General features: G+C 37.8%; 1 long non-coding RNA gene across 2 annotated transcripts in view; it reads left to right on the forward strand.

Moving 5' to 3' along the window:
* The first annotated feature begins 12,420 nt into the window (after positions 1 to 12,420).
* The window catches only part of LOC308341799, a 93,740-nt gene continuing 90,886 nt past the window's right edge, over positions 12,421 to 15,274 (forward strand). The window contains exons 1-2 of one of the 2 annotated variants that reach the window (XR_013966724.1): positions 12,421 to 12,672; positions 12,812 to 12,847. This is a non-coding gene — a long non-coding RNA (uncharacterized lncRNA). The remainder of the gene's footprint in view (positions 12,673 to 12,811; positions 12,848 to 15,274) is intronic. The other variant, XR_013966725.1, reaches the window with a different exon arrangement.

Here is a 15,274-nt window from a genome sequence, read left to right on the forward strand (position 1 = left end):
TTTTTTCAATTCATGATATTAATTTTTGACCTATTATTGCAATTGGAATGAGAATGCAAAGCACATGGAAATAAAAGTATTCAACATCTTTTATTCATTAATGCAATGTTTTCTGCTTTGTATTTTAAAAGCTTCAGTGAATAAATGTAAAGTCTATCTAAAAGACAATCAAGAAATCAAAGACCATTTAAATGAGGCTGCCATGATTTAAGAATGAAAAAAAAAATGCTCAGTTTTAGTGGTGAGGAAGAGGAATAGGAAAATTTCAGAAAACTCCCTTGGTTTGGTGGAAAGAGCATGAACTTTAGAAGATAGTGGGAGAAGGTGAATCATATCTAAATATCTGTAATATTCAAGGCACTATATTAGGTAGTGCCTCTACCTGATACCAACCCTCTGATGGAGGTACAATTAATCCTATTCTATAGAAGGAAAACCGAGTCTCATAGACTCAGTACTTTACCTAAGTTTGCACAGCCAATAAAGAGCAGGACTGAGGTTTTTTTTTTTTTTTTTTAAGATTTTATTCATTTATTTTATGAGGTAGAGGGAGAGAGAGAGAGTGAGAGAGACTTCGAGCCAGGGGAGGGACAGAGGGAGAGAGAGAGAATCTCAAGCAGATTCTGTGCTCAGCATGGAGCCCCACATAGGGCTTGATCTCATGACCCTAAAATCACGACTTGAGCTGAAACCAAGAGTGTGATGCTTAACTGACTGAACCACCCAGGCACCCCACAGTAGGATGGAGATTTAAACATAAATATGGTCCCCAAACCCATATTCATTGTGGTGTATCATAGTCATAACTATATCAGAATATCTATAAGAGTGAGGTAGGCACAGGTTTGACTCCAACCTTCAGAGTTACTAACTTAGACCTGGTAGATTTCTCTGTATATTGATACCGAGTGAAGAACAGTTTTAATGTTATATATTTAATATTACATATATTTTACCAGAGGGAACTCCAGCATATGTCACAATTAGAAATTCTGCCAGCATATGCCACAATTAGAAAATTGAAGAAATTAGATATTAGAGTAATTCTCCATAGTCTCAGCAACAGCTAAAGGCAAAAAATGTCATATGAAGTTCTACCCTCTATGATGACTCTGCCCAGAGTTGGGTCTTTGTTGTAGAGAAAGCCTCTGGTCTTTACCACTCAAAGTTGTAATGTGTTATGTAAGTGATCTTCAGACATATCAGTAACCTCTCTTAGAGAAGAATCTTTTTCTCACGAATGGCTGTGGACTCAAATGAGGACATATCAATGAATATACATAGGAACCACATTTTATTAAGGTTATGGAATGGTATAAATTAAACATGATACAAACTTTGGAAGAAGTCAAATTGAGGTTACAACACTACATCAGGGACACTACTTATCTCTGTTTGGGCTTGGCTAACATTTGCTCACTTCCTGACTTTGTATTTAATCTGAGAAATCCTTGAGGGGAATGTTCTTAGCCTGGGGTCCCATTCTGTGGAACTCTTCTCTGTGAAGTTTAAGAACATCTTAAAAATGCTACCACTTGTGCTGTTCTGGACATTTCAGCTAACTGGTTGAAATCTTCACTTAGTCAAAAAATGTCAGTCTGTTTGGGAGGTCCATTTTTTGGTTTGGGATTTTAATCAGTTTTGTGCAAAAACATATGGGCTATCATGGGCCTGGTTCTGAGATGTCTTGGAGGGGTGATGAGGAATATATTCTTTTCTGTTTTCATGTTGATCTTCAGTTTCACTGTCTGCAAATTGAAGGATTTAGCCTACATAAATGATTCTTGACCTTTTTGGAGCCAGAGCCACCTTTTAGAAGCTGATAGAATCTATGGATACTCTTCTCAAAAAAATATCCATAGCTGCAATTCCAAGGGGTTGACATACTACTTAAAGGACTCCCAGGAATCCAAGGACCCCTGGCTGGAGATTCTATGGACTAAATTATCTCTTGGGTCTCTTCTCATCCATTATATTATTCATATTTTCTATGATGATTGAGATGATTGTTATGATGTTAGTAAAAATGGAATATGAACTATTTAGGTAGACATAACTTTTATAGCTATAAATGACAAATGTCATCTGATAATTTCCTTTTTTTAAAGTAGGCTGTGTTTTTGCCTGAATTTTTTTTTTGTTAGAGGATTTTACTTATTAATTTGACAGAGAGAGACACAGCGAGAGAGGGAACACAAGCAGGGGGAGTGGGAGAGGGAGAAGCAGGCTTCCCGCCAAGAAGGGAGCCTGATGCAGGGCTTGATTCCAGGACCCTGGGATCATGACCTGAGCCAAAGACAGACACTTAATGACTAAGTCACCCAGGTGCCCCCATCCTCCCCCCCCCCCAGTAGAATTTCTGAACCATTTCTGCTCTTTAGAATCACCTGGGAGAGCTTCTAAAAATGCCAGTGCCTGGCCACACCCCAAGTCACTTAAATCAGAGTTTCTGGAGGTGGATTCCAGACATCAGTTTATTAAAGCTCCTCAGTTGGTTTCATCGTGCAGCCGGGTTGCTAGTCAGTGCTCTGGCAGGATTAAAACATCTTCAGAGCTTCCAGATAATAGGAACATCAACCACCAGCTGAAGATGAAAGGGCATTCCTCTCTATCCCTGCTCGCAAATGTCTGGTATTGAGTACCATATTTCCAGCTCAAAATATGGGTTTAAAAACTCTTGCGTGTCATCACACCTCCCAATGTGTTCCGATCTCGTCTAAGCTAGGCAAGTGTTACAAATACTGAGTGGCCTTCCTGGTCCCATATATAGAGGTGGGAAGGACTATCTTAGGACCTGCTCTGCTCTGCCACAAGCACACATCAGTAGAGATTTGTTTTCAGCAGAACAATTACCATTGTCATATTCCGAACTGTGTGCAAATTGTTTTATTATAAACTCACTGTTGGTCCCTATTTAACTGGGAAATCATTTGTTCTAAATTTATCTACTCTCTCTGCATGGCATTGACATTTGCCGGCAATGCCAGACTTGCTTCACTTATAAGAAAAAAGATTCTATGGAGAACAGGCAGTGCTCTCATCTAACTGATTAATAATCTCTAGAGGATCTTTGGAACTGACATGTTAAACCTTGCTGCTCTCCTGCTAATTTTGACTTTCACTGAACTCAGAAACACAAACAATGGTTTTCATGAAATGGAGCAGTAAAAGCTTTCTTCATCAGACCAGCTCTCCAAAGAAAGGATGCTCACTGCCAAGGCTTAAAGATGAGAAATGAGATGTGTTGTGAAAAGTTGTTTGTTTTCAAGAGTTTACAAGTCAATTTGGGTTACTTCATCAGCCAAATTTTTATCTCTGCATGAGGCAACCATTACATGTTTTCAGCTTGAAAAAAAGTCCACCTTTGCTTTCCAGGGCATCTGTAGTATGTTGAAACCATTCTGCAATTTAATGCAGACAAAGACTTTCTAAAGTCACATGGTCTGTTTGAGTAATAGGAGTCCATTAAGAATGAACGGAGACATCCGGTATTACTGGGATTTCTCCCTTTGTGGGTCTCACAATTTTCCTACCAAGCTCTGGTGTTTTAAGATGACATTTTGCACATTGGATTTAACTACCTGAGAGCCTCTGCTACAGAATTGCCAATAGCCAGTTGATAGCCTGGAAGGACCTTACTTAGTCATGAATATCTGCTTACTACTTCTTTTTTATAAAGACAAACTCCTTCAAGAGGATGTCTTGATTTACAGACATCCTTTTGTTATTTTCTTGGAAATGTTATTCAAATCTAGAACTAAGGGAAAAGTCAGATATGAATCTTCAGAGTCATTAAGCGACACAATCTGAGTGTAAATTTCATGGCACCAGTGAGGGCTCCAGATCTTGATAGTGACTGTTGCTAATCCAAATATTGCCACAGAGGAAAGGACACCCATTAATAATTATTGTTCTAGACACATGGAAGCACCAGGAAAACCTTTGCGTTAGCCTTGGTATGTTTGACTGCAAACAACAATGGCATGCATATGTTTATGTGATTATTTCCTACACTTATTTCATTTGGAAACTGGCTAAAATTTATGTTGCCCATGCTTGATAAAGAAAAGAAGTAAACAATGAAAACAAAAGGCAAACTGGTTTAACATGGACTTGCCAAAAGGCTTGCTTTTGAATTGGTATCATTCACCAGAAAACAAAACTCTGATTATTATTTGGGCTTTGTTTATAGCTCAGCAGGTAGTAGGCTGTCAATAATAAACATAGACAGAATAAAATGAATGAATGAAAGGGTCTGTAATGTATATTTGAACATAAGAACCACATTTTGAATAGAAGATCATATGTGCTTTCTTTTCTTTAAAAATCTATAAAATTTATATCAAACCTCACAATTTTATTACAAGTTTTCATGATTAAATTATTGTCCCATCTACTCAGGCTGCTTTTAATATTGCCTTTGTTCATGTAACCATGGCAACAGCTTTGGTATCTATACTTCAGGTTCTGATCTCTCATTCCACAATGGGTCACTTTGCTCTGCATCATTCGTAACAGAAATCATCTGAGGGCACAGGCAGTCTTGGAAAGGGATTATATTTTTCATGTCCTTTCTGTTAAGGGCTGAGTTGTGTCCTCCCAAAATCCTTACGTTGAATCCTAACTCCTAGGACTTTAGTATGTGACTGTATTTGGAGATAGGGTAATTAAAGAGGTAATTATATTAAAATCAGAGCCCTATTAGGATAGGCCCTGATCCAATATGACTAATATCCTTATAAGTCATATTATTCAGACGCAGATGTGCACAGATGAAGACCATGTGAAGACACAGGTGGAAGATGACCATCTACAAGCTAAGGAGAGAGACCTCAGAAGAAACCAACTGCAACATCTTGATTTCAGACTTAGGTCTTTAGAGCTGTGAGAAAATAAATTTCTGTTCTTTAAGTCACCAAATCTGTGTTACTTTGTTACATGGCAACCTTAGCAAACTAATACAACTACCTTCTTTTCTAAATTTTTACTCTTCCTTCCCAAATATCACTAGCCCTTGAAAGTTTGAAATATATTCTGAGCTTCATGTTTATGCAAACTTTCAGGTTTGTTTGCTTTCCCTGCATCTCCTAGACCACCAATAAATCTGACCATATGATTTTTCCCAGATTATCTCCTTCTCTGATACTAACAGTCACATATTTCCTAGTTTTTGCAACATATCAAATAGGAGATCTTTTAGGAAGTTCCTGTAAATCAGAAAGGGTTTGTTTATCATAGTTTTAGCTAGGTCATCTGTAGAGGAAGGTTTTCCATCTATGACATGTAGCTGTATCATTTAAAATGGAGTTTGGGGAGAAAATACCAATAGATTCAGATTCATTTAGACTATGAATGTACATAGTTGCACATTCTTATTCTTCTGTCTTGTAAGCTTGCCCATTCTAACATTCTATAGCAATGAAAAAAATACAAAGACACTGAAACAGATGATTAAAACTTGGTATTTGGCCTGGGATGAGTGTCCACTGAGATTCAAGTTTGGGCTGGGGGGAATCAAGGTCATCCTGGTAGGGCAGGCAATCATCCAAATGCCGTGAAGAACTAAGGAAGCCCAGGGAGGCCTTTGTTTTCCAAATCTTTCCTCAACTCACAAGCCAGCGTTAGACAGGCTATTGTCAGAGAATTTATGTTTCGGGTCAGGAAGACTTTCAGTCATTAAAAATTCTTCAAAAATCCAAAATATGATCAGAGGAGCCGAGCAGTATTTGGCTCTATGGTGGTAATGCAATGAAAGTGACTTTATTTAGGGTTATCATTAGTCTGACAAATTGGAAAAACAAATGAAACAATCCTTTCCTTTGGATGATGTTGGGGGCTACTTGAGATCATTTCCTAATTAGGGATTAAAAGCGGTAGGTCTCTGGGGATTTGGATGTTAAGCCTGGACTTCATGTGCCACAAGGTTTAAAGGGCAAGTATGATGATGGGCATGTCATGCTCTGTTCATTGATAATTTCTAAAGGCTTCCTAGGAGGGCAGTGTGCAAACAGCTCTGTATAATCATGCTTAATGAGAAATTGTATTTTAATGTATAATCATGAAATGGTTACTTAGATAGTCTTAGAAGTCTGAAATTTGTCATGTTCCTATAGGAAGCAGGCACATGTGCGGATATATTCCTTGTCATTCCATTAACCATAAATCTCTGTTAATAGGCACTTCTGATATATTGATAATGAAAGGATGACTAATGTTTCTAATGATGACCCAAAGGCATGACAAAATTCTTAAATGCTTTTTGAATCTTCAAAGAGAATAAATTATATTTCTCATGGCCCAAATTTATTTTTATCATATTCTAATTCCCTGGAAAGTAGTAATTTGTGTATAGTCTGATACACATATTCAACATGGTAAATGCAAAAGTAGGGGCTCTGGAATCAAAGAACTTGATCTATGTCATGGCTCTTCATTTGCTAGCCCAGTGATTTCAGAGGAGTTCTGTAACATCACTCACCCTTGGTCTTTGCATCTGAAAAATGGGCATTTCAATATCTACCTTGCAGGACATTGTGAGAACTAAATGATATAAAATATAGTGGAACCTGCTTGCCACAGATAGGGGTCAGAAAATGTTTGATTCCTGTCTTCCTTGTCTAACACATTAGTCAAAACACCCCATTTGCTGACCACATCAGCTAAGGAATTTGCTCCCCATCTAAACAGATTAGGGGCATGGAAAAAAGCTTGTGATAAGAATAGTAGGAGAATGTGTCCATTGGAGGTGGGGCTGTCTTCTACCTAGGCTTGTTTTCAGGGCGCTGGCTGCTGTGGCTTTAATTTGCAGGCTTATTTTCTTTAGGATAATGAATTTTTATTTAAATTTGGTGAATTTCCTTTGAGCTCCTTTTAAGTCATCTGAACACAGGAAACACTTTTTCATGCTTTTAGAGTTTTTCTGATTGACTTTGTTCTCCAAAAAGGGCTGATTTTAATATTCTAAGTGATAAAAAGTGCCTTTGACACGATTGAAGCAATTTAATTAGTAAATCCGGAAATTATAAAGGATTGGAAATCACACCCTCCATGCTTTTAATAAAACAGAGTAGTGAAACTTCTGATAGGTACATACCACATGTCGAAAGAATTCTGCACCACACACATTGAAAGAAACGAAGAAATTGAGATAACTTGGGGAGCAACCTACTAAAGGAATTACATGAGTAGGCCATTATGTGATCAGTATACATCATGGGTCAAAACTTGTGGTTTCATAATTTAGACAAAGTACATGTTAAGCATTGAATAATGCAAAATCATTAAAGCCACACGTTGAGATTCAACATCAGGTAGGAAAAGAGGGCTAGCATAATCGTGAGACAGTCTAATTTTTGAATTAGTTGACCTCAGAGTATCTTAATCCTGGAAAAAGTAATATGCAAAGGATCATTTAATATTGTAGCTAATAGGACTTTTAGTATCAGGCTGTCCTTCTCATGATGACGGCGTATGAATTATTTCTAGTCAGTTTACTATGAGTACTTTCCTATAGTATGTCATCACTAAACAGGGAACATGGCTGTAACTGCTAGGCATAAACATAATAACATGTTCAACTGTAAAACTATCTACAGTATATAAATACTGATGCTGTACTCAAAAGCACCATCATTTTTTATTGCCTTGGTAATGGAGTGTTCCAGAGAGACATGTATATGGATGATTAGTGATTGGTGGATTCTGTTCTGGTATTTTCAAATATTAAAGAGCAACCTTGATCACTAGTGGTTGGAGGAATCAAAGAGTAGCTGATTCTTCCTAAGAAAACAAATTAGAGGGCCAAACTCTGATAATGTTTCATTATAAATTGTAGGTAATGATAGGAATATCAACAAGTACACTTCAAATACAGTAGGTAAAAACACATACTATTATTAGTATTGCTAATAATACTAATAATATTAGGGCATCCTAAGAAGAATTATAATGTAGTTTTTACTCATAATAGCAGTTTATAAATGATGGGGAAAATTGGGTAATTGGATCTTTTTCAATGTTATTTTAATGATATTTTTGTTCAAGATGATAGGGTACTCTAATTGATGGTAAAGTTTTTGAAATGTGAGATTAGTCAATGGCAGGGTAAGTTTAAGAGACACTTGGAGATTTGGAGAGCTAAAACTTCAACCAGAGGAAGTGAAGCATGTGCATGGGTAGAGAATCAGAAGAGAATCATACTAATGAGCTTAAGATATAGTAGGTTGACCTAATTCTTATTCACAATGATCTTTCCATGCTTTTGCTTTTGCACTGAACCAGTTTTTGCAAAATGTGAGTATCTGGGGATGGAGGATGTTTCAGAGAAACTCTGAAATGGGTGGATCTGTTCTAAGAGTTGAGCAAGGCTTGTGAGTCATGGTGCAACTCCCTAAAACTTGGTGAGGTCAAGCTGACCTTTGGGACATGCCTGCTGTATATCTTCTTTATCTCTGTTAGACACTGATAAAAGCTGGTCATGACTTGTTCATTTGAAGGGTCATTTTTGGTATCATCTGAGCAGAAAATTCCTTTGGATCTTCATTTTTGTTCAGAGATGCCACATTCTCTAGCCAATTTCTCATAATGTATGGAAATTGTGATTCCCGATAAATTATTACTAATATTAGAAGAAGGTAACTTTCGACCTATTACCAATGTTTCAAGCTTTGGCAACTCTGTGGTAATTACTAAAATCTCAGTTGTAGTCAAGATGTATATGCCACTACTTCATTTTTTTTTTTTTAAGATTTTTTTTTTTTTTGACAGAGAGAGAGATCACAAGTAGGCAGAGAGGCAGGCAGAGAGAGAGGCAGGCAGAGAAAGAGGGGAAGCAGGCTCCCTGCTGAGCAGAGAGCCTGATGTGGGGCTCCATCCCAGGACCCCGGGATCATGACCTGAGCTGAAGGCAGAGGCTTAACCCACTGAGCCACCCAGGCGCCCCATGCCAACTACTTTGAATATTCTTTGTAGATAGTTAAGTTTTCCAATATTGGCAAAATAAAATATATCATTTCCCCAAATTTCAAAGAGTACATAGAGTTTTGGGCACTGTTGAGAATAAAGTAGAGGTCTTTCACACATGTGAATATAAGGTCACTGTAGAAACTGCCTCTAAATCACTGTACAATTTTTGGGTACCTCACCTTGAGAATAGTTACAATCTGTGCAGACCACTGCTGGCATCTTTGCTGTAGGAACTAAATTCTCTTTAACATGGAGCTATACTTCCATTAATAAAGAAATGGGATGGCACATATGGTTTGCCTAGAGCTGGTTGTTTCATTACTTCCTTTCTTTCTTTCTTTCTTTTCTTTTTTTTTTTCCAATGAGTCTTAAAGCCCTAATTTGCTTCAGCTGCTGTAAATTGGTTTCTGATAATTTTCACATCTTCGTCTTGCATTGACATCATAAATATAAGGGCACATATTAAATCCTTAGTTGTATTTGTGGGAACCCATGACCTGCCAGGACTAAAGTCTGTGTTAAGGATATCTCTAGGCATATTTCTCCTCACATTATGCAAAGAAGTCAAGAAGGTCTAAGTAGGAATAAACATTGTCCAATCAGGAAGAGATCAGTTTCAGAGAAATAATTAGACTCTGTCTTATGCACTACCATGCGATTATGAAACAAATGATGCACCATGAAATGTCTTTATGTTATTTTCTAGAGTCCTGAGGGTACTAAAATGACATGAAGGTAAAGAGAAGAGAGTAACTTCTTTGTTACTAGGGGGCAGAGTTGACTGTCAGTAAACCTGTGAATTAAGGTAGTATTTATTTTTCGGCATCCTCTTACTTCTTCTTTTAGTGCCCCATTTCTCTTTCAAAGTGTTCTCTTCTTTGCTTACAGCTACAATCAATTAAGTTCCACCAAGAGTAGCTGGGAACGGTTTATATTGCCTTTTTGGAGGGCTTTTTTCTTGCAATTTGGTGAGAGAGTTTTGATGACAAAAAAAGTTCAAAATAGAAAAAAGAATGAATTTCTAATGGTGGAATTTCAAACTTCACACTTGACACTTAGATACAGAGAGCTACCTGTCAGAAGAAATCATTCTGAATACTACCTACTCCAAATGGGCTCTGCTTGGGTAAAGCTGCCCATGGGAGTGCAGCACACATGCTTTGGAATTGGCATGCCTAAAGAGGGGACTAAAGAGTTTCTTTCTTCCATGCTGATCATGGCAGATCTTAGGTAGGGCCATCAGGTAACTTATCATGCAATTAATGAAAGCCTGGCTATCTTGGCCCACCTGGAAAAGGTTTTGAGGGCTATTGTAGACCCAGAGCCTCTTTGAGTCTGCTGAGGCCGGTTGGGCCCGCATGACAACGTGACTTCTCCCTCTGCCTATTTGTGCTTGCCATCTCTCTTCTCCAGGTGTTGCTACTGTGGGAACTCTGTAGTCAACATCCTGCATGTGAAACTCTATCCCAGAATGTGCTTCCTGGAGATCTAAACTAACTATAGACAAGAAACTGATTTGCCTTCTCAGAAATCCTATAGAGTTTTCCCAGTGGTGGTAGTGATGGCCGTAAAAGGGGACACAGCATGGGACAAAGGGAGGGGCTCAGGGCAGATTTCAATGGCTCAGAAAGAGCCCTCAGGAGAAAGAAGTGGGGATGATATGTAGCCCCTCTAGAAAATCCCCATGCCCTGGAACCACCCTGCCTAGGTTAAAAAAAAAACTGGCTCTATCACTTATAAGTCTGGTTACCGGGCCAGTTACTTAATCTCTCAGTGCCTCAATTTCCTTATTAGTACAATGGAGATAAATAATAAAAATGATGATGGTATGAGACGTAGATGACTTAAGATATATATATAAAAGGCTGATAATGGTTCCTCATATATAGTAAGGGATAAGTAAAAGTGTTGATAATTAAACTTATTTTTCTGTAAGTGTTTGCACTGGGAAGTTTCACAGGAGAGCAATTTCTATTTTTTTTACTTTCGTATTTTTTAAAATTCAAAAAATATTTCACTTATTTATTTGAGAGGGAGAGAGAGAGAGACAGAGAGAGAGAAAGAGAGAGAGAGCACACGAGCAGGGGGAGGGAGAAGCAGGCTCCCCACTGAGCAGAGAGCCCAACATGGGGTTTGATTCCAGGACCTGAGCCAAAGGCAGATGCTTAATCCATTGACCTACCCAGGTGCCCAGGAAAGCAATTTCTAGGGGGTAGTTGATTTTCCAAGTCACTTACAAATGTTACCATTGTTATTTAAATCAGTAAACTTTTAAAACATCTTATGAAGATACAGTGTTGATAGCTTTGATGTTTTCCTCAAATGCTACCTCTACCTCTCAGTTACTGGTAGTGGTTTTAGGTTGAGTTAGACAGTCACCTGTGCGAGAAAAAGGAAAATTGATGAATGAAAATAGTATATTTTACTCCTAGTTCACTTAACTCATCTCAAAGGATTTAAGAGACTTGTGACTATACATTATTTTCTTTTTTAAAGCTGAAACCTATATTTTAGTCAGACTTCCTTAGTTTTTACCCAGTGTCCTTTTTGTGTTCTAGGATCCCATCCAGGATACTGTATTACATTTAGTCACTATGTCTCAGGCTCTTCTTGGCTGTGACAGTTCCTCAGACTTGTCTTGTTTTCGGTGACTTTGATAGTTCTGAGGAGTGCTATCAGGTATTGTATAGACTGTTTCTCAGTTGAGATTTGTCTTATGGTTTTCTTATAATTTGATTGGGGTTATGGGTTTTTGGAAAGAAGATTACAAAGGCAAAGTACCAGTCTCAACTCACCATCTCTCAGAGCATCATCTCAAAGATGTGTACTATTAACATGAATCATCACTATTGATGTTGACCTTGATCACCTGGCTGAGGTAGTGTTTGTCAGCTCTTTCTATTGAAATGTTATTCTTTTGCCCACTTTCCAAAGTCTATTCTTTGGCAGGAAGTTACTATGTATAACCCACACTTGAGAACAGCAGAGTTACATTTCATCTTCTTATGGATAGAATATCTACATGAATTATTTGGAAATTTTCTGCCTAGGAGATTTGTCTCTTTTCCCTCATTTATTTAGTCATTTATTTTTATCAATATGGATTCATGGGTATCTATTTTACCTTTTGGATTATAATCCAAATGTACTTCATTTATTTTGTTGCCTTAATTTTTCTTTATTTTTTGAATATTTATTTATTTGTTTGTTTGTTTGTTTGGAGAGTGTGTGAGGTGGGGAGGAGCAGAGGGAGAAGAGAGAGAGAAACTTCAGTAACCTCTGTGCTCAGCATGGAGCCTGACCCGGGGTTCCTTCCCATGATCTTGAGATCATGACCTGAGCTGAAACCAAGAGTCCAATGCTTAACTCACTGAGCCACCCAGCTGTCCTTATTTATCTATTTGAGAGAGAGAGAGAAAGAGAGAGAGAGAGCTTGCACGAGCAGGGGCGGGGAAGGGCAGAGGGAGAGAGAGAATCCCAAGCAGACTCCTCACTGACCGAGAAGAGCCCAGTGTCGGCTCAAACTTACAACCTTGAGATCATGACCTGAGCCAAAATCAAGAGTCCAAATTGTAACTGACTGAGCCACCCAGGTGTCCCTGTTTTTGTTTTTGTTTTTTTACATTTTAAGACAAAGTTGTTTAAGTGGAACTGAGATGATTTATTTTCTCTGTGGCCTGTGGGTCTCAAAGAACCTAGATAGAGAAGGTAATGCATATCAGCAAGTTTCTATTTAATCTCTAGACAACTAGCATTTTTAAATAAAGAAGATAGCTTCTTTTAATTGGTAATATTTCTTACTGAATTAGAATTACTCACAGAATTATTTGTTTTCTCTCTTGTACAGCTCCAAGGTGTTGCCTCTTTGACTTCAATTGTATTTGTAAGTAGCTTTCTTTTTATGCAGACATTTTTATTGTTTGGAAGAATTCAGTAGCTTAGGCATCAGTAAATATTAGGGTAATAATTATGAAGTAGTATGATTGAGTTGGTTATCACCCAGGGGTGACTTAAAGTTCAATGTTAAGAGGGATGCTTATGCATTTGATTATGCTTAGTACAATTAACTATGTTAAGCGGCTACTTTAGAAAGTGTATTATAAGGACTTCATTCTAGTCACAGTGGTGTGACAATTCTGACAGTCTTGAACGTTTGTGTATTCATAATGAAGAAAATATGCATATTTTTAAATGACCCAGGTAGTCACATGACCATTTTATCAATATCAATTTTTACTATAAACCCACAAGATATGTAGAACGCCTTTCAAAGCTGGTCTTTATGAAAATATTTTGAACATGACAGACAAATATTCAAGGGTACTTAAAATGAAAGACATATTCATTTATTTATTTAAAGATTTTGTTTATTTATCTGACAGAGAGAGGGAGAGAGGAAACACAAGCAGAGGGGAGTGGGAGAGGGAGAAGCAGACTTCCTGCTGAGCAGGGAGCCCGATGAGGGGCTGGATCTCAGGACCCTGGGCTCATGACCTGAGCCGAAGGCAGATGCTTAATGACTGAGCCACTTAGGCACCCCTATTCACAGGTATTTAAAATTAAATACAAAGGTCTGCTTCTATGCCTCTAGATCAAGCCAAACTCAGTTTGGGCACTTTAGATAAATACAGCTCACTGGCATTCTTTGGAAATTAACCGTAATTCTGCATAGTAAACTTCTTTTGGTTTTGCAGATATTATATTAGTTACAGGATTTCGGTGCCCCCAAACATTAATGAAAATGCTAATCACATTTACGTCTTTTGAGTGTCTAAGATATGCTAGGCACTCCTGGGGAACTTTGCAAATAAAATCTCTATGATAATTCTGCCAAATTAGCATCATTGCTATTTCCTTCTCACAACTGAAGATAGTTGTCACTCAGAGAGCAAGTGCCTGGCCTTATTTTTTTTTTCTGTCAACACACCAAACTGGCTTCAACTCAGGACCCCTGGGCTGGTCTCTTTGCTTTGATTAATCTGCTCCATTCCAGCCTTTGCCCGGGCCCTGCATCATTCAGATCTGCTCGTTGAGGTCCTCCCTGACTACCCAAATGTGCTATCCCACTGCAGCCTCCCTCCACTCACTCTGTACAGATTTAATGTTATTTAAAATTATTTTCTTCCTTTATTTGATTATTTTCTTCTCCCCACTGGAGGGAATTTAACTTAGAGGATTTTGCCCTCACCAAATGGGGACTGTAGTCTTGTTCCCCACCACTGCAGTCCAGAGTAGGTATATCATACATATTTGTTGGCTGAATTAACAGATAAATCCTATAGACCTAGTGAAGGCTAGAGCTGGGATTTGAATCCAAGTCTGTTTGGCTTCAGGGTCCATGTGCTTTCCGCTCTATTACTTTGTTTTCCAGCTGGGTCTAGTCTTTAATATCTGAATAAATATCAAATATCCAGGCCTGATCCATGATATTTGATCAAAAACACATTTAAGTTTTGGCAAATAATAGATTCTACTAAAAATAAAAGCCTATTGCCTCAAAGATTCCATAATATTGTGCTTCTCTCTGCCGGTGAGGAAGTGACCCCAGTTAACAGGCAACTGTCATAATAATGCTAAATATTTGTTATATTTTTATAGACTTACCATACATTTCACAGACTCTGAGCACTTCAGAAAGTGATTCTTTGTTGATTAATTTGAAGTGTTGTAGAGATATAAAAGTAGGAAAAAAACTACTTTGTATTAAAAAAAAAAAATCTTTCACCATCCAGAGTTTTTCCAAGTTTGGATTATCCTTCCCAATAGTTAGATGGAATTACTGAGGTTTCACTGAATCTCTAAACTCTTTTTCTCACCAACAGATGTGTACAAATGTCTCTTTTTGGGGGTTATGTAAACCATCACGATTTTAGGAAATGAGGCCATGGTTGAGACATTTGAAGGAAAACAAAGTGTTGCGGAACAGCTGACTGCATAACTAAGAAATCAATCATGGCCCAGGCTGCTTTATTGGCATAATTGGCAATGATTTATAGAATGATGGCAGGGGTCCAAATGGGCATGTGTATCCTTAATACCATTATAGCATTCTGGCATGGATCTTCGTCAACACAACATAATTGGACTGGGGAAGAAGTTTTAGAGACACCTATTTAAATTAGCTAATAACCAACAAGAAAATATTACCCAGGAATTTATTTTGTTGAATAGTGTGAACACTTGTGAGGTGATTTAATGAAGTCCTCAAACAAAATTGTGCAAATAAAGCAGAAAATATCTCTCAAGTGTTTGTGTGATATCTAGTGTTTTACATCTATCTGGTGTGATAATGCTTTACTAGCCAATATTG

This window comes from Martes martes (genome assembly GCF_963455335.1).
Source record: "Martes martes genome assembly, chromosome: 4".
Taxonomy (NCBI): Eukaryota; Metazoa; Chordata; class Mammalia; order Carnivora; family Mustelidae; genus Martes; species Martes martes.